This window comes from Vigna unguiculata, chromosome 11 (genome assembly GCF_037176805.1).
Source record: "Vigna unguiculata cultivar grain cowpea cultivar isolate G323 ecotype 2 chromosome 11, ASM3717680v1, whole genome shotgun sequence".
Classification (NCBI taxonomy): Eukaryota; Viridiplantae; Streptophyta; class Magnoliopsida; order Fabales; family Fabaceae; genus Vigna; species Vigna unguiculata.
Genome location: NC_140802.1, coordinates 34504000 through 34525496, shown reverse-complemented (window position 1 = coordinate 34525496; position 21497 = coordinate 34504000). Strand labels below are relative to the sequence as shown.

The following is a 21497-nucleotide window of genomic DNA, read 5'->3' as shown; positions in this document are numbered from 1 at the left end:
CACCTCCTCACCGTTTTTCCATCCCCATCAAAAATCCACCCTTTGTTAACCTTTCCCCATACTCACATCCATCAACACACAAGCCAAAACCCATCTCGACCTTCATTTTCGATCACAGATTCTAGACCAATATTTTCGCCTTCATTCTTCCATCACCATCTCCATCACAAATCTGCACAAAAAAACCCAAAATAAAATAGCAGAGAACCAGAACCCATCCCAGGACCCCATTCCAGTGCCGAATATTCCTGTTTCATTTTTTCCAATCAGCCACGTCCAACCATAGCACACATACGAACAGAGGAGCAGAAACCCTCACCGGCGGCGAGGCCGCCCGCGATTCGGAGCCATGAATGGAGGAGCGTGGTCGCGTGATGGTCGCAGACCCAATCGCGGTGGCTGGCACGGCAGTCCTCGCGTGCTTCTCTTTCGTGCGGGAGAGGATGGGGGCGAGGGGGCGCTGGCGTGGGCGTCAACGGCGGCTGGAACCGCTGACGGCGGTCTTCGGCAGGTGAGACGTCGAGGTCGTGAAGGGGATCAGTGCAGCCCCTATCTCGCGCGTTGGAGGAAAGGAAAAAAGAGGTGTGTCGCCGGTGAGTGGTGGTCGTCGCCGGTGTCCCTGGTCCGCCGGAATGGGTGCGGCATTGATGAGGTTTGGTGATGTTTTTGGTTCCAGGCGTGAGTGGAGAGGAGGGTCTCGTTCTTCGATTTTGAGAAGGAGGGAGATTAGGGTTAAGTGATCATCTTCCCCTATTTGCGTTTGGCTGTTTCCATTTCATTTGATCTGCTTGTGTAGCCCCTTCTTTTACTAAGTCCACACCCCCAATACGCGTTATTACCTTTTTGGCCCTGTCTCTTCCTTGCTTCCTGCACCTTCAACTTATTCTTCGCACCCCCTCCATTACCACATGCACCCTTGTTTTTACCTCATCCACCTCCATATGCCATGTTATGTTTTTTTCTTTCTTTTCTTCGTGCACCCCCACATGTGATACTCATGCACCCCATACTTTTGTCTATTGTTTTTGGGCATGTTGTTATGTTTACTTAGGGCACCCCCACTAATCACTCATGTACCCTATATTTTGTTTTCCACTTTTATCCTTCTTAAATAATTTCATCCTTTTATTTATTTATTTATTTATTTTATTTTTATTTTAGAAAATATTTTTGAAAATTATAAAAATTACAAAAAATAGAAAAATCTAAAAAATGAAAAATATTTTCTTTTGCTTTATTGTGTCTGTCCGGTCGCCCGCACCGTGTGACACTCATTTTCAAAATACCAAAAAACCAAAAATAGTTTTCTTTATATTTTAGTGTTTGTCCGATCGCTCGCATCGTATGACACATGTTCTTAAATAATTCAAAAAACACCAAAAAAAATATATATAAGATTTCAAAATATAAAATCATCAACGTTTTTAAACAAGATATCTTTTTAAGAACTACGTGATCCTTGATTTTCGACCGTGAGATACGTAGGAGCAAAGTCAGTCCTTGTCAGGTTCACCTCTAAAAAAATCAAATCTTTTTTCTCAATTATTTTTCAAATATCTTTTAAAGAACTACGTAACCCTGATTTCTCACTTTAAATGAGAATACGTAGGACCAAGGTCAATCCTTGTCGGGCCCAAAAAATTAAAAAAATAATAATATTTTGTTTCTCTTAACATTTTTGTCTTATTATTTTTGGGGAAAATTAATATTTTGAAAATCACATCAGCTTTGCATTTTTAATTAAAGGTACCGTCCTCGGGCGGGCGCAGTAAGGTGCTAACACCTTCCTTACACGTAACCGACTCCCAGATCCAAAATCTGGTTTTTCGCAAACTTATTTTATTTTCATGGTTTTCCATAGTTTTTCCAGAATAACTATGGTGGCGACTCCCAAATCTTTTTTAAACCCGTTTTCTTTTTTAGGTTGTCTTCCCGTCGCGATTTCAGTTGCGACATAGTGTTTATACTCCGAGACTTTACTCTTAATATTATATTGTGTGATGTTCCGTTTAATTAAGTTTATCTATTAAATATGACGTTAGAGTCCCATGTAGAAAAAGATTTATGAGTGGTGTATACATCCAAACTAATATTTTTGGTTGATGTTTTCTTCGTCTTCAGGTGGTCTTGAAAAAAATAAAACAAACACATTAAAATCAACAAGGAGTAGTAATCAACTTTAGGTGGTCTCTACATCTCCAATCTAAAAGCTATGTAAGTTCTACATGATCGAATTATTTTAGATGCAAACAAGAAATGGACTTAGTTTTAATAGTGAAAAGGTCTCGATTCAGTACTTATATTTATTAGAGTTTGATGATATATATTTTATTTAGCATGCAAAAGTTTATTATAAATGAACAAGCAAACGTAAATCTTGGATGCGGTGTAAAGAAAGGCTACACTTGTATTATTTAAACACAAAAAGAACAAAATGAAGTCTAATAAAGCGACAAACGCAAGCTCAAGAAAAATAGAGAAAGTTATTGTAATATAGCCATCCTGATTTTATATGCGCATTTATAAGTTTCATAATACCAAATATTTGATCTTAGAAGAAAAAAATAAATACCAGGAACGTAAGTAATATCTATAATCATTTTCAATTACGGAACCTTCGTCAAAGAAAAACTAAATATATATTGTACAAATTTAATGGAACCAATATAAACTCCTACTAAGAAAAATATTCACTACTTTCTATCACTTATATAAACCCTTGTTTAATCTTGTGAAATGTTTATGAAAATATCGGTAAGCAAATTTTAAAATTATTACACTATTCTTCCGTACGCATCTAATATTGACCGTAAATGAGAATATTTGTAAATATATTTTAAAATCACTACATGATCCCCTTTGAGTGTGTAATTGACAGTACATTGAGAAAAGTTTTTCACAACATGTTAGGTTAAATTATACTTTTGGTCCCTATTTTCAAAACAAAATATTAATTTGGTCTCTCTATTTTTTTTAATCTCAATTTAGTTTCTATTTTTGAAAATTTGATGCAATCAAGTCATTTCCGTTAATGGTATAGTAACGACGTTAGATGAGGTGCCATGTGTCAGTTTATGAATTTTTTGAATTTTTTTTTTATTTTTTTTAAATTAAAAAAAATTAAAAATTTGCCACGTATCAAACTGACATCGTGCCACGTGACAGTGACAATGTGATATGGTAGTGACAGTCACTAAAAAAAATATTTTTTATTGACGATCGGTTTATAGCGGTTAAATAAACTACTAAAAATATTTTTATTTCTGATACTTTTCTTTAACCGTCACAATCCGTCAATTATATTATTTTAAACTTAATTAGTGAGTCTTTTATTTTTTAAAGCTTCTTTTCATCGTAATCTTCCTCACTCGTCGACCACCACTTCTACTATTGTCAGCGAGATCAAGATCTTCACCACAACGGCGACACCACTCACCGCCTAGTCTCCTTCATCGCTACATCTCCTAGTTCAGTCTCCTCATTGCTCATTCATTGTTTCCGTGTTTTGTCTCTCTGGTAAGTGGTGCTTCTGACGTCATTGTCTAATTCTAGGTTTTTTTTCCCTCCATTTGCGATGCCTACTTTATTCGCGGTTGTCAATTCTTGTATGAGCACAAGTAGTATATTTCATTCTCTCACCTATGTAATTTAGGGTTAAGTTTTTGTTGTTGTTAATTTCTTTGAATTTTGGAATAATACGAGAAAGGAAAGGTGAAATTTGCCTTCATTGATGAAACAAAGCTGTACTATTCAGTTCACATGAGCTTCAACATTCGCAACAACAACGAAGAAGAATGTGAGGCAACGAATAGTGGGAAACAACTCCAAGGGATGTAGGTAATTCTGATTTAGATTTCTAATTTGTTTCATTTTCTTAAGGAGCTACCTATAATGATTCAAGTTGTAGAGAGAGAAGCACTTTTGGGCTTATGTTCCTATTTCGACAATGATTTCTCTTGGAAAGTTGAAACAGATTGTTATGAATGTTATGGAGTGCAGTGCAAATCCTCCATAGGGAGAGTGGTTCAACTCGATCTTTTTGTTGCCAAGTGGAATTCTTACGAACAATATATAAATTACTTGGATTTTTTGTCTTCAAAGATTTGAAGGAACTCGACTTGTCTTATGGTAATATAGTTGGTTGTGTGGGGGGATATAGAGAGGACATTTTATTTGTTCATAGAGGATCGTGAACGCCATTTTCAGAGGTGGGATGATCACCATGTTCGTCTTCTCAAGCATGAATTCGTGCATTTTAAGGTACATTTTTCCTCTTAGGTTAATCTGTTCTGTGTGTACATGATGTTATGTTTATGGTTACTCTGTTCTCCAATGTCAAAAGTGAATTTCCTTTCATAGTTGAATATCCTTGGAAATTGTGAAATGTGCTTCCATGGCTAGATGTTGATGTTGTTGACATAAGAAGCCAAGGTGGTTTGCTTCTTGAAGATTTGATGAAGATTGAATGAAGCTCTTTTGAACTATCTTGAAGCCATAGACATTGGAATGAAGCCTACATTGATGAAGGAAAGGAGATTTGATGATATCCATGGTGATCAAGGCTGAAACATGTGCTCTCCATGTAGTTACATCATTAAGAAAGTGTACTTGTTGTTTTTAATTCATGTTGTAGACCTTAAAGCATTAATTAGATGTAGTTTGGTCTTTGGTGTGTTTTTAATCTGTTGAATGGCTTTTCAACAGGTTAAAATGTCTCTTTTAATTTGTTGAATGACTTTTTAACAGGTTAAAAGGTTGGCTGCAGTAGTCTTAAACTGCAACAAATTCAATCAGTTGATTTGGTTTTTAATCGACTGATTTCACTTAAGTCAAGTGAAATCAACCGATTGATTTGAAAATCAACCTGTTGAATTTCGTAACAGTTTGACTATAAAAGCTGTGGTTTTCGAAAGAGAGGTCTGTTCATCATTTTAGAGCATGATTTGGTTCTGGAAACTTGTGGAAACTCTCTCCTTCGTGATCATAGGTGTTGCAGTTGTTGAAGATTGATCTTGGATCAATTCTTGAAGTTTTTGGCTTGGTTTGAAGCTTGGAGAAAGTGGTTTGTGGTAGGCAAGGCTGTGCTACCACTAAGGTTTGATCTTTCTCAAGTTTTGTGTGTGTGCCTGGTGGTTTTCCAGGTCTGCAAGAGGGTTCTTGCTGTGCTGGTGTGATTCTTGTGTGATTCAAGAGTCTTTTGTGGTGTTTTTGCATATTTTGGAAGTGTAAGGGTGGATTCTTTGTAAAACTTTTGAAATAGTGCAAAGTCAAGCTCAGGTTGCCTTGACAAATTGGATGTAGCTTAGGTTTGAGTGAACCAGTATAAAAATTTGTGGTGTCCTCTCTTCTCTAACCTTTCTCTCTTGCATTTTCATTTTAAAGTTTCAAGAACTTGTGATTTAATCATCTTTATCATGTTCTTACATGTTTTCATAGCATCTGAAGCATTGAGCATGTTTGTATAATCATTTGGAACTGATCTTGATCATTCTTGAGCATTGTTTCTGGTTTAAAATTCAAATTCACATTTCTGCATTTTTCCCAGTATTTCAGTCGACTGTTTTTCAATTTCAATCGATTGATTATACCAGAACAAAATCTGTTTAGTAAAATCAATCTGTTAACTCTGTTTTTGATCGACTGAAAGTGTACAGTTCAGTACTGTTTGCATCCTAACTTGGTGATCTATTTGATTCAATTAAAGGAGGTTTTTAGCTTGCAAAAATAGCCTAAAGTTTTAACTAGCCAATTCAACCCCCCTTCTTGGCTTTTCAACCATTTCAAAACTAACAGATGTTACTCTTTTTTTAGTTTCCTAGTGAAGATCTCGTTGTTGTTATTACCATTATTGCTTCAAATTCTGAGTTTTGGTAATTTTGTTATTTTACAGGCCTTTCTCCAGGTCCTTAGTTCTCTAGCTTTTCATCTAGAGCACTTTGGGCTACCATAAGTTTCAGAATTTTCAGGTAACCTTGTAGCTACTAAACTTGTGTTTTTAATTAAAGGTTTTATTATGTAATTGAGAGGTGTACTTGGGATTCATCATTCAAACTTTTTTTGTTGGTTACAGAACTTGGTATTTTTGAATAGTTATCAGTTTCATTTTTCTACCCCTTCCCTATTTTCTACACTCCAGCTATATAACACCTGCTATTGTTATTCCCATCGTACAAGTACTTGTTAAATTGGAAGGTATGGATTAATAATTACTAGTTTATGGTGGTGGATTAATAATTACATGAATTGAGCAACACATTACTGTACTTCTGTTGTAGACCAGAATGTTGGATATTAACTATATAACTCCATAAATACACTAGTTTCTGTGTTATGAAATATTTTTTCCATAGCTGCATAAAGAAATTCCTTTTCAAATGTTGATAGTTCATTTAATTTCTAGGCTTCTGAAGATGCTAAGAAACTTGTTGATGAAGAAAGAGCTTTTGCTCGTGCTGAAATAGAGGATGCCAGAGTAGTAGTTCAAAGAGTGGAAGAGGCACTACAAGAACACGAGAGAATGTCTCAAGCCTCTAGGAAACAAGTTTGTGCTATTTACTTGTCATTTGTCATGTTTTATTATAGGGAGTTTGTAATAAGCGCTTGTCGAAAAGTTTATACAAAGAGGCTCTTTTTGATTATTGTTTTAATGTGATACCCTTGAGTAGTTGAGCTACTGCTTCTCCTTTCTTTGCATTGTTTGCCATTCCCACTCAAGTGTTTTTGCTTTCTCTTCTCTTTTATCCGATGAACCAAATACTGTTGGTCTATCATAATTTAGTAATAATCATTTCAACAAAAAATGGTTGTATCTTTTAGGACATGGAACAATTGATGAAGGAAGTTCAAGAGGCTTGAAGAATAAAAATCCTGCATCAGCCAAGCAAGGTATATATGAACGCCTACACATGTACCTAATTTTTCTGTCATCTAATTGCTATTTCCATTGCCTTCTCTTTTTCTGGGTTCCATTTTTCTTAGGTGTGCCAATATCTTGATTGTTCTTCTTTGTTGAATTAACTTTCTTTCCTTTATTTTCCTAGACTTCTTTTTTCCATATTGTTAAAATTTTTATTAAGTTATTTAAGATAAATGATTATATTGATGTTGATTGAATTCTAGGTCATGGATATGGAACATGAACTTCGAGCATTGAGGGCTCAACTTGCAGAGAAGACTAGACAGTATCTGAACTTGAAGGGAATGAAACCTTAGGTTCTTACTTTCAAATTCAACCTTGCTTCTGATAATGCTCCTGAAGTTTCTAAATGTTCAATTCAGTGGTATCGTGTATCATCTGATGGTGCAAAAAAAGAACTTATATCAGGTAGTTTTTCTGTTTTATTTTATTTTTTTCAACTAGCAATTTGGCTGGCTCTTGATTTATGCATTTCTTCAACTTATTGTATTGCATTTCCTATTATTGGTCACTTTCCCGGAAGGCAAATAACAGTTATGATTATGCAAATTCTATCCTTTAGTATTTATAGAAAGTTATATACCTATAATCTGTTTAACATTTTTCATCTCAATGTAACTACTTATATTGTTTAAATACTAATGATTAATTTAGTTAGACTCAAACTATTTTATAATGTATAATTCACCTAACAAATTATTTTGGACCCATATATAGGTTTAATTGAAATCATGACTGGCAAATTAAATAAACGAAAATAATTACTTGGTTCAAGCAATTATATATTATATATAACTAATAAAAAATTGTAGTTAATTTCAAAACAATTTTTGTATTGAATATTAGTTTTATCAAGCACAAAAAATGTTGACATTATAATTTTATAGGTAACGGAAAATCCTTCAGGAGATTTTAAGAGTATGTATCGTTATATATGTAAGAGGTCATGGGCCCTGGCAGATAGAGACCAAGCCTGGCAAGTTTCTGATACTAGTGCAGAATGTTTAAAGGTAATTAATAGTACTTATTTAAGGTCACGTAATTTTTAGTTTTGTTTTGTTAAAAAGTTTCATGTACAAAGCAAGCACACATCTTAACCTAACGAATTAATTAATTATCCTATGTTTCAGTGTTGTTTACTTTTATCGGTGTTGCCAGAAGAGATTGTGGGAGAAAAAATGGAACCTCAAAAGTTATATGTTCAGTCAGTCTTATACTGTCACTGTAGCTGAGTATTATTCAATTATACATATTTTTCTCTATAACTTTAAAATATGTAATACTTAATTTTTGAATTCATTTTATTACTTTAATTACTATAGAGTGCAAATGAAGGTATGGCTGCATGGGAGCCAGCAAGAGCTCAGGAATGGTTAGAAGTAAGTGTTATATTAATTAAAAAAAAAAGTTTTGTTAATCATTTTTAATAATGGATTAATTAATAAGTTTGTGATTACTTACCAGCGACTTAATTCGACGGAGTTCTTTGTTGACATAGTAGTTCAGCATGAGTATGTTGAATGCATTGCATCATCAATTGAAGTTCTGGTGTTGTTTAAAAAGCTTTATCTAGAGCATAGGAAGGAAGAGATTGAGAATTTCATTGGTAAAGCAGTAGCATTCTGATAGGTTTAGTGGCAAGGTCTTCACAAGGAGAAATAAAGCAGAGAGGCAGTTATAACCTCCTGTAGTTATAACCTCCTGCAGTTATAATTGTGTAACAAACTAATATAAATAGTCTGTGTTTTAGGATTGGTAAGGAGGTTTTTTTAATTTTTTTGGAGTGTTGGAGTTAGGGAGAGAAGGGGTCCTCTCGAAAGACCTTTAAAGTTGTAAGAGTTTGTTGTTACTGTTGTTATTCAATTGAAAGAACAATAGCCACAATAAGATCATACAGGGATTATACATATCTGTCTGAGTCTGGATACCTATCACATTCATTGAAAAATGACAATTAGAAGATGGTTGTTGGTATGGGAATTGGGTAGTTTGCTTCACTTACTGTTCCTGGTTTGCACTGGGAGGTTTAGTTGCTGCTGGAAAAAGTTACAAAGACTCATTTATATCTTCCCTTATCATATAATATAACTTTCTCAGGAGCAACCAAATCAGTTTACGCCCGAGACTTTTGATGTTGGACGTGTATTGCAAAGCTGATGTTATTTCAGAAAGTGAGCATCTCACACTTTCAACTGCTGGTCCAATAGATCCAGGTCTGCTTTCAATATGACATATCCTCATTTGCATTAGTAGTAGTCACTGACAGACATTGCTTCGGTACAAGTTGCTATTTTAAAAAAATAAAGTTGTTTTCTTATATGTTCTTTTAAGATATTGAGACATGTTTTTCTGTGCAGTCATGTTTAGCTTAAATTTCTTCTGTATTCTCATGCAGTTGCTGGTTTGGGAACCTATGTTGAGGCACTTGTGCGCAAACATGATACTAAATTTAACGTATGTTGTTCTGTTCCTTTTAACTTTTATTTACATGCGTGCCTTATTATGTTGAGCTGTTTTTTGACCCAAAGGTGTATGGTTTCATAGGTTGTTGTTATCTTGTGCTTTGTTCTTCACATTCCAAAATAAAGTTTAGAAGTCAAATCTAGTCAGATTATAGTACATGATAAGAATATTGTAGTTTCCTTGATTACTTTTTCAGGTAGTTGTAACTCAAATGAATGGTTCACCCCAACTGAATCTATTCATGTGCTTCATGTTGGAAAGATGAGGACAAAACTCTGCAAAGGAAAGACCACAATTGCCAAAGAATACTATTCAAGTTCAATGTAGGTATTTAAAATTGTTGATACCATCTATGTTTAGATTGTGAAAAGCAAAGCAACTCAATGCTCCAACATCTTTCTTGCACTCATTCTATACATTATGTTACTCACTTGCTGATATATATACCTTGTGCATTGAATTATCCGATTCCATCTGTGTGCACATGAAAATGCATTTATTCTTGTGCTCTTATCTTCTTCTTTTCTACATGTAACTAATGATAAATTGAAATTTGGTTGACCATATTTCTTTGATCTTGCTTTCCTTAGCTTTGTGGTGTTAGAGGGGGTGGAAATGCAACAACACAGGGAGTTTTTTGGCAGCCAAAGCAAGGACATTCTTTTGTATTAGCTTTTGAATCAGAGAGAGAAAGGAATGCTGCCATCATGCTTGCAAGGAGATTTGCATTAAACTGTAATGTATGTCCTTTTGAAACTTAACACATTGGTTAGGATTTCAAATTCATCTTTTCTCTTTCTCTTTTTGGCCACTATTGTTAAATTTAAACTACAAATAATGACAACCAGATGACAGAGCTCATCTAGGGACATCATGAGTCTCCTTACAACTTTTTCCCACCCTTGTAATTATGAGTTTTCTACCTTGTATTATTACCGTAAGTGTTATTTAAACACTTGAAATCTTCCTTATAATATTGGTTTAACTTGTAGTGATTCACACCTTGTGGTCTGAATCATATATATATATATATATATATATATATATATATATATATATATATATATATATATATAAAAGATTTTTACGGTTAACAACCACTACAAAATATATATCACATTTATATATATATATATATATATATATATATATATATATATATATATTTAAAAATGTGATATATATTTTGTGACAGTTTTTAACCATTAAAATCTGATATATTTTGTGGTGATTTTTAACCGTCAAAATATGATAAAATATCAAAAAATATAAGTAAATTTTGTAGCGGTTTTTGACCGCTAGTAATTTCTTTTTCGTTTTTGACAGCAATACCAGCGGTTAGATTTTTTCTGTCAAAATCTATTTTTGACATGCGTAATTTTGACGGTTTTTTTAACCGTCAGAAATCGGTTTTTAACCGTCACAAATGTTCACTTTTTTTGTAGTGAGTGCCACGTATCATAAATTATATTGATATTTTATTCCATCATACTTTAATATTGTTTTTTATTTGAATTTATATTTTAAATAAATTGTATATTTTTAAAATGTGTAAAAGTCAATAATTTCTATACAAATATTTGAGGTGGTGTAAAAATAACAATTATATAAATGTTAAAAAAAATTAACTAGTTTATGTAACAATGAAAAACAAATAAATTTAAAATTTGAAAACAATTTTAAGTAAAGTTGAATGTGAAACAAATTTAAATAAACTTAGTTTTGTTAAAAATATATAATTAAAATATCAATTTGAATAAAATATCAAATTTAATAAAAAATATTAAATTTACTAAAAATATTTCTATAACATTTATTAAAAAAAATAATTTTTGTTTCAATTTAGAGGAGGACGAAATTGCAGAATTTTTACAAAAATTGGAACTGAATTGAGACAAAAATTAAAATATAGGGATCAAATTGAGAATGAGAAAATGACACTTGACATAATAGTGACACATGGCACTATCACTGCCACGTGGCACGATGTTAACTTGACACGTGTCAAATTTTATTTTTTAAGAAAATTTTTAAAAAAGAAATAAAAGAAATTCAAAAATAAATAAATAAAAATTAAAAAAATCTAAGAAGTGACACGTGGCACCCCATTGAACGCCGTTACTACACCACTAATGGAAAACACTTGATTGCATTAAATTTCCCAAAATAGGGATGAAATTGAGATAAAAAAAATAGAGGGACCAAATTGATATTTTGCTACGAAAATGGGGACCAAAGGTATAATTTAACCTATATTTTAAAACTGTTTTTAACCTCTCTCCCTTTCCTATAGCTAACGTCAGTTTCATCAAAAGCTAATAATGTATGAGTGTGAATGAAGGAAAACTCATCAATTACCTTGTTTGTTGTATATTGCCCTCCTCTCTTGGAAATAATAATTCTAAGTTTTGTTGTTCAAATGGTTTAGATTCATAAAAATTATCAACATCATTTTCACCCATGTTGTACTTGTTTCTCTGATGTAAATGTACATGTATATCGCTTTACACAATCAATTAGACCCATAGCTAAGAATTTTAAATCATATGAATGGATGGCAATTCATTCAATCATTATCTAAAACAAAACAAAATACTTAATATTCAAAGATATACTTAATATTTTAATAATATATATAAATCAAAGATCATGTCTATCACAAAAAATATACAGACACAACGTGAAAACCACTCTGCAAATTTCCTATGAACCCTTTTGTCTATCATAGAGGATGATCTTTTGCGACTTCTTAGTTGTCTATGTAAAGGGTCTCTAAAGTCTTTATGTGAATCATATAAAACATATAATCTAATATTGAAGGAAAAACCAATTATAAAAATAAACATAAATACTTACTCTCGAAATGGGTCAACTATGGTGCAGTTAGTTAGCACATGACGATGTGCTTGAAACTTTTCCTCTGCAGATAAAGTGAAATAAGTAAAACCCTCAACTGGTTTTCCAACATATGGGAAGTGTCAAAAGAACATAGATAAATCAATCAAAATAGAGCATTCTTCTTTGGGAAGTGTCATTCTCATTGCCCAAGGTAGAAGTTGCTCCATCAAAACATGTCAGCATGACTTTTTAATCCACCAAGCTTACATTGTTTGATATCTACACATCTACTAATGTTGCTATAATAACCATCTAGAACAATTAAGTTCTTTAAAGTTTTAAGAAAGAAATATTTATTTACAATTTCCTATTCAATGTATTTCATCTTATGTTATCGAACTTAGAATGAATTAATGAATTAATTCTAGTATGTAATTAATTTATAATATTATTGTCGAGCATAAACACTTAGAATGAATTAATTTTATTATATGACTAATTTAAAATATCCATGGTTTAATAAAATAAAAAAACATATTAGTTATTATGAGAAGTTATAATTACATTTGCAAGATAACAAAGGTCATAACCATATATATTGTTGTAATTAGGATAATAATGATGGTCTTATATAATTTTCGTTAAACATGATATATCTTTTAGATGCAACATTTACAATTTCGTTTTAATCCAAAACTTGTCAAAATTTCAACAAATTCATTAATGTAGAAAATGGTGTTGGTCAGGGTTATTTTTGTCATTCAGCTTTCGTTTCAAACTTAAGGTATATTCATCATTCAGCCACGTATTGTTAGTGACACAACACATATATCTAAACACAAAATTGATTTTATATAAGTAACTACAAAAATCAATCAAATAATGGTAATAAATCAAAGGCTCACATCGTCCATAACTGAATAATGGCAATATTCATCTCTTCTTTCCCTGGTGGAATCTCTAAGACATCTTGTTTATGTAAGTATAGTAGGATGCAAAGGTCTCTCCCAAAAACATTAGAATCGCAAGGAATCTACATCGACTTATTAGTTATGATTTCAACAAGTTGGTGTAATGCACCAAGAGGGTCATCCAAAGATAGAGCAATCTTCTTGGGTTGAGGACTTTCCTGTCGATGTAATTGAGTTTAAATGGATTACAATTTAATGTTGAATGTAAATAACATGTAAACTATAAAATTTAGTATATGGTGAGTTTGAGAGTTTGTAACAAGTGGGGAGGGGGGGTCAGAATTAGAATCAACCAAATCTGTAGGCCAGACGAGGAAACCTTGAAATGCTTGTGCCATAGTATATACCTCATAAGTTGGCACATGAACTAAAGTATACGGCACGAGAACTTCCTCTATCGTGACCTTAACCTCATTGTTTGATTGTTCCATACCATGAAGAATTGTGGCCGCCATGGTGATTCAGGGGTGGCGGAAGAACATAGGGTTTATTTTCTATCGCACAATATGGCTTCAATTCTCATAAGAACCGAGGTAGAATGTGGGGGTTTCTACTTCGGTTCACATCCGAGACCAAAAGCTGACCCCATTTGGCCTCGTCCTAATATGTCTCGATTCTGGAACCAATGAAGAATGGCAAAAATAACTGTTGCCAAATCCCTTTCATGCACTAGTGTACAAGTAAAAATTTCCTAAATACTATTATACATTTCAATTATAAGTATAACGGTAGTACGTTTGAATGTTTGCAAATTAAGATATTGACTTGAATTAGTATATAGAAAGACATTGTTGCAAAATATTTGTTTTAATGCAAATATATATATATATATATATGAATGTTTACCAATTAGTTGTAATACGAGCACAAACAATGGTTGTCATCCATGCATTACATAGTAATCGCACTCATATGAGGAGGTTTTTTAATTACATTACAATCTATAAGCACAATTATAAATAATTAAGGAAGAAAACCAAATGAAACAATTATAAACATAAGGACCAAAATACCAAACCTGGGGGACAACCATGAAAGATTTTTTGTCTTACTTGTTGATCTCCCTAACAACATGTTATGTCTAACAATTGAACTATGATAAAGAGATTGTGTTAGGATACTTTTATATAAGAAAGAATGTTCATGACATTGGGGTTATTACCAATCTATTACTTGTTTAAGATAGGGGGAGCGATGCAATGAGAAAAATCACATAGCAAGGTTCTTCTTCAAGGAAACCACAAGTAGCTTCCATTGACGCCTTAGAAGAAAATAAATTCATTGTTATACCTTAAAATCACATATTATATTCACAAGTTAACAAAGTACACTTATGAAACAATATAAGGGACAACATAATGAAGTACACTATAGATAACATTTGGTAACGTGTCAATGTTTTATTAATATTGTTCAATTATTTTATTAAATAACAATTATTTAATCCGTAACTTATAGAAAAAAAGTTTGTTATTTTTACCCGTGAGAGGCACCGGTGCTTCTAGTGGAGGAGATAATTGTGGACGAATGCCATAACTCTCGAACTATTGCTGGAACTTGCGCATAACCCTTTCATTCACATTCTTACTTATTTTTTGCATCAGATGCATGAAGATTGACAAGAGGAGGCACCATGAGACAATAAATGTGGGATTTTTGTCTTTATCTTTTCTTCAAGTTTTCTATACCCACCATGAGACAATAAATGTGGGATTTTATTTTAAGTACTTATCCCTTGGGCCTTTTTTCTCTTTTCCTATACACAATTATCAATTAAATAATTGATTATTTGAAATAAACATACTTATCATTCCTCACATGTACGAAGCTCAACAAATGGACAATAAGTGTCTTCATCAATTGCTTTGTATTTGACTTAAGAATGTTCATTCTTTTTTGCTCAAAATACATACCTAGATGTCAATTTTATGTTAAATCCACAAAATTTCTCAACCACTGATCAGAATCATTTATGTCTAAACGTCACCACATTTTGGAATGTCAAATGTCATCTGCAATATAGAAAATGCAGATCAAAAGTATTTAACAAATTATCAATAAATTCAATAAAATTAATATTATTTACCAATAAATCATGTCGTATCATGTTCTGATCAACTTCAGTCACATGATCGAAAGATGGAGTAAGGATGGATATTTTGTCCCGTGCCAATACTCATAAATAGCTTATAAAGACTTTCGCATGAGAACTTGAAGCTATACCAATGTTGACGTTAATATAGATAGTTGTTTTCTCACCATTAGCTATTCTCATTAAGAGTTATCTCAACATAGTTACCTATTTGGTAGGTCTCCATTACGTCCTTCATCCTTTGATGAATTATGATGTTTAACCATATATTTGTTAAAAGAAAAACGCACAAAACATTAATAACAAACATATTAAATCACATATAAAAGATTATTTAACAAAACAAGTAAGATTGTATAAGAATATGAAATTCATACATAAAGTTATGGATTGGTCATATGTATATTACCAAAAAATCTGTCGGTAAATAACACGCACTGTTCATCTTCCTCCTCCCTCTTTCCTTTTTTTGTCATCGTCGCCGTCGCCATCGCCACGTCGTCCCCTTCTTCTTCTTATTCTTCTTCTTCTTCTTCTTCTTGTCTTCTTTTAAGGTGAACTTTGGGCGAGAAATTTCCCATATGTATCATCCTTCTTTTAAATTATCGACGAATTTTACCGATGAATTTTAAGTTATGGAAGTACTGATGAATTTTACCGACTAAAATAATCCATCAACAATACAAATTTGGGCGAGAAATTTACCGCAAATTCATCGATAAAAAATATTTAAATTATCGACAAATTTTACCAACAAATTTTAAGTTATCGATAAATTTTACTGATGGAATAATCCGTCAGCAATACAAATTTGGGTGGAAAATTCCCCGCTCCTTTTACCGATAGAATAATCTGTCGGTAAAATTTCGTCAGTAATTCCATTATTTTTTGTAGTATGGTTGCCCCCAATATTAAGATTACTCAAATTCTCTTCATTAACATGAATTTAGTTTTTGCCTTGAAAAGTGACAAACCAATGTTTAGACGTAAGATCTTTTACATAAAAAACTTGAGGTGCTTGTTGTGTCATGATAAATGGCTTGTCTCGATAATCCACCTTCCAAAAATCAACTGAAGTCATTCCTAATTCATCCATTTTGACACTACTCTTATTGTCAACCCACTTACATTTGAATAAAGAAATATTAAACATGGTATAATCATCCTCTCATATCTCTTCTATTATACCATAGTATGTCAGTGAGCCAAATATAAGATTTTAATCTTTAGATGTGGAAAATTGTAGCAACTCAACTTCAAGATTGATTGCACTATTTTGTACTATACTTTTATCATCCAAAGACCTCGTATAGAATGAACAATTATTAATTTCATAAATCGTGCAACATATGACATCAAAATTTAACCCATTTGCTAACCATATCAAAGTCTTAGAGGATTCAAAATATTCCAAAACCTTAAATTTAAACCAAGCCATGAATGTTTTGTTATGCTCCATCAATTGTCACTTCTTTGATTGTCTTTGATTGTTCTCTTTCACAATGTCTTTGTGTGTAGATCAATAAGGGATCTCCTCATTTGTGTTGTTCAATATGTATAGACGTGCTTGCAACAATTCTTCGTGATCTTTGCTAACCACATTCACAACTCATATGCTCTTACTTACATGTTCAACATGCGAGAAACTCCTATCGGATTTGCTTTCGTCATGTAATATAAACAAAAATTGATACTTTCTTTAGAAATATACCTTTCAATCATTAAAGCTTCTAGATGATATTAATCTTTCAAATACCTATTCAAAATCTTCATATAAAGGATACATCCATCTGAAGTATACTAGTCCACGAACCTTGATTTCTCTTACCAAATAACAAGTACATGTACCATGATGGAGGGAAAAACATCTCCAACTGACACAAAATGATAACAATTTCGCCTTGAAGTTCATATAACTTTACAAGATCAATTACTTCACTACAAATTGAAGAAAAAAATGAACACAAACAAGTTATAGTTTGTCTAATACTTTTTAGTAAAATTCCATGTATAACCACCAATAATAATTGTTTCATTACGATGTGGCAATCGTGAGACTTTAGGCCAACAAGCTTTAAGTCTTGCATCGACACTAAACTCTTAATATTTGAAGAGTATCTTTGAGGTACCTTGACACCTTTTAGGCAAAAGCAAAAACTTATCTTCTCTTGTTTGGACATGGTGTAACATGTAAGGGGCAAATAAGTACGCCTCCCAACCTCCCTTAGTACCAAGTTTTCTCGGATCTTCATTTCAACCAAATCCAAACGAGCATTTACTTCATCTTTTGTCTTTCCCTGAATGTTAAGTAGAGTACCAATCAAGTTATCACACATATTCTTCTCTACATGGATCACATCTACGCAATGCATAACTTGTAACTTCGACCAGTATGGAAGATCACAGAATACTGACTTTTTTTCTTCCAAATACATGATGTTCTTTATTAACTTTTCCATGAATTTGAAGGCCAATCAATGGAATTGGTGCTTCGTCATTCTCTTGATGTTCGTTGAATGCTTTCTTTAACCTTTGATAATTATGATTAGCTTGTAAAAACCTTTGATGGCGTATATATACGATCTTTCATTCATTTGTTTATTGATGAGATACAATGCTTTGTTTCACACATATAACATTCTTTATGACCCTTGACATTGTATCATTACAAACTACCGTAAGATGGAAAGTCATTAATGGTGCAAAATAAAATTGCATGCATCATGAAAGTTTTAGAAGCAACAACATCAAATATCAACCCACAACAACTTCAAGTCTGCAACTAGTAGACTGAGATATACATCTTTGTCATTTCCAAGTTGTCTTGGACCATATATCGTCACAAAAAGCATCATGTATTTTCTCTTCATGCACAACCCAAGAGATAAGTTGTAAATGAATAATATAACGGACCAACAACTATGGTTGATACTTAAATTACCAAATGGATTCATTCCATCGATAGCTAAACCAAACGAAACATTTCTACATTCTTGTCCAAACAAGAGAAATTCATGACCAATATTTTTCCATTGCATTGAATCATTTAGATGACAAAGTAGTCCATCACTTCTTCTCTCATTTGCATGTCATCTTAGGTTTTTAGCGTCTTTTGGATTCGCAAACAGACGCTTATGTCTATGCACGATTGTAATGTACTAGACTACTTTCAAAGTAAGACCTTCCTTTTCTATTTGACCAGTATCTTTACTGTTGGTTTTCTTCTTGTACCGTGATAACCCACACTTTGGACTTTTTTTTTTAAATCTTCAAATTCTTTCCTATATAATATGCAATCATTAGGACATGCAAGTATCCTTTTGTACTCCATACCCATCAGACAAAGAATTTTCTTAGCATCATAATTACAAGTGGGTAATTTATTTCAATCTAGAAGCATTCCATTCCAAAGCACCAACAATTATCTGTAACTCTTATTCATCCACGTATTGGTCTCTTTCAAATTCATAAGTCTTAACATTGCTGATAATCGCATGAACTTAGTTGAACCAACATACAATGGAGTCTTCGCATTAGTAGCCATTATCTCATACACATGCGCTTGTGCAACATCTTCTAGGCCAACATCCTAAATCTTGTCCTCTAATTTGTCTTTTTCTATTCGGTCTTCCATGGCAGAATCCACATCATGTTTAGTTTGGGAAACAATTGGTAAGTCTATTAATTCACAATGTCAGATCCATGTTGTATAACTTCTAAGAAAACCCTCACAATTAAGATGTTCCCTAACTTCAGTTGCATTCAACTTTCTCCCATTCAAAAAAATTGACACAAGGGTACATCTAAACTTTTCCTAATCATCATTTCTACCTTCATTACATTGCGCAAATTATATATATTCTTCTAATCCTTTCTCATATTCAATATGCATTCTGAATTAATTCAATCCTGATACATATGTATATATACTAAAATTGCATGAACAATTTCGATAATCTTTGAATGAAGGATTACAACGCTTTTGTATTTAAGGTGTGACCCTGTCCTTTTGAATAAGATTCATTGTTTTTATTTTATTAGTACATATTAACTTTAAAAAATATATCTTAAATTTCACGAGATTTTGCTAACTTTTCACCTTGGTCTTCAATTTACAAAAAATGAATGTGATTATGAACCACAATCAAATATGCACTCGAAGATGAATACAAAACATAGTTGAAAAATATTCAGGAATTTTAAAATGAGCATATTAAAAAATATATATCCACTAATAAACTAATAAAAAATTATTAATCTTCTTAAATTGTGCAACCGAACAATTCAAGATTCAATACATATAAATTATTAGTATTGTCTCCCGGGTTAAATATGTTTTTGGTCCCTCAAGTGTCAGTGAATTTTGGAATTAGTCCCCCATCAAAACTTTATACCAATTTAGTCCTTCATCTTTCAAAATGTGTTAATTTAGTCCTTTTAACCAAATTTTGTTAAGTTTATTTGATGTTTCAAGCGCATTTCATGATAGTATTTAAGTTAACATTGAAACAAAAATGTGTCAAACAGTGTAAATAATTTAAATACTATCATGAAATGTGCTTGAAACGTCAGATAAACTTAACAAAATTTGGCTAAAAGGACTAAATTCACGCATTTTGAAAGATGAAGGACTAAATTGGTCAAAAGTTTTGATGAGGGACTAATTCCAAATTTCGCTGAAACTTGAAGGACCAAAAACATATTTAACCCTTGTCTCCCCTTATGTTAATTTAAAAAAAAAAAACAACAACTTCAAAAAAAATACTCAAAGACAATACATGTTTTTCGTATTAAATCTCAAACAGAAAACTAAGGCTAACTCAATGTAAGAAAATCAAATAATATATTTAAGCGAATAGTTAATCACATATATATCTAATAGAAAACAAATAAACAACATACTACAAAATCATTGGCTCATATTAGAAATAGCAACCTAGGAACCTAGGAGCATTAAAACAAAATGACAATGGAAGAAGATGCAACAATATCCACGTTTTTGAAATCTACACAGTTCCACCACAATGCAACAATACTTGATCAAAAACACAACCACAAAAGCTCAAGACACCATAAAAAATAGTAGAAAAATAAAAGAAAAACAAAAAAAAATATAAACAATAAGCAAAAAAGCAACCCAATCACAAAAAAGGGAGGAGGAAAAATTGTTTGTAAATTAAACACACATTTTTGGTTGTTTGTCAAAATAGGTTGCTTGTCGCGATAAAGTGGTGATGCGACAGAGGTTGGCGAGGGAAGGAGGCGTACATGTGGCTTGCCAAAATAGGAGTAGAGGTGGCGTGCAGGTGACTGCCAACGAGAGAAGCAGAACGATGCTTTGAGGAAGAAGAAGAACAACAATGGTTGTGTGCCTTTGGAAATTGCGATTTTGAACCCTAAATAAGACTTATGGCCTCAGTTCAATTTAAATGAGGCTAAAAGCCTAAATCTGACTCGATTCCCATTTTACCTAACACCCAAATCCATGCTTTGAGTGGCAATTTTGATATATTAAGCATGTTTTTGGCTTCGGTTTAAAAAAAATTGAAGCATATAAGGGCTTTTGACCTCGGTTTTGTATGACTCGAGGCAATATCTCACATAAAATAATAAAAAAAGGTGTCAAATTTGAAATTTGAGCAAACTTATAGGCATTGGGTTCTTGAAACCTAAGCATAAAGAGTTATAGGCTTCAATTCTTGGAGAACCAAAGCAGAAAACCATTTTTTGCTTCGGCTATATAGTGAACTGAGGCAGAAAAGTTGTCAAAAATTGCAAAAATACCACCTCGTTGTTATATGCTTTGCTTTCACGAGAACTGAAGAATGTAATGTGATTTCAAATCCCAAAATTGCACTAGTGATTACACCAATATAGTCCAAAAATGTACATAGATAGACAATTCAAGTAATGTAAACATATCAAATGTTAATAAAAACTAACTAATCTTCCAAACAAAGTTGAGGAAGACATATATATATATTCTTATATCTAAGAAAATATATATAGGATATTACCTCATCCCAATCACTTTGATAACCGCCTTGCACAATGGTTAAAATCCATTGCATGACGTAATAGCCACGTGCATAGCTTCTAGTTTGTTTATTGCACTACACCCATGGTAAAAAATTTTAGATAAATAAAATGATAATACAAAAGTTAAATGAATGATACAATATAGATACTTTGACCTTGTGTTTGGTGAAGCATTTCA

At 32.4% G+C, this 21497-nt stretch overlaps 1 pseudogene; it reads left to right on the top strand.

The window, feature by feature from the left end:
* Positions 1–349: 349 nt before the first annotated feature.
* Positions 350–10140, top strand: LOC114170320 (stomatal closure-related actin-binding protein 1-like; annotated as a pseudogene).
* The last annotated feature ends 11357 nt before the right edge of the window (positions 10141–21497 follow it).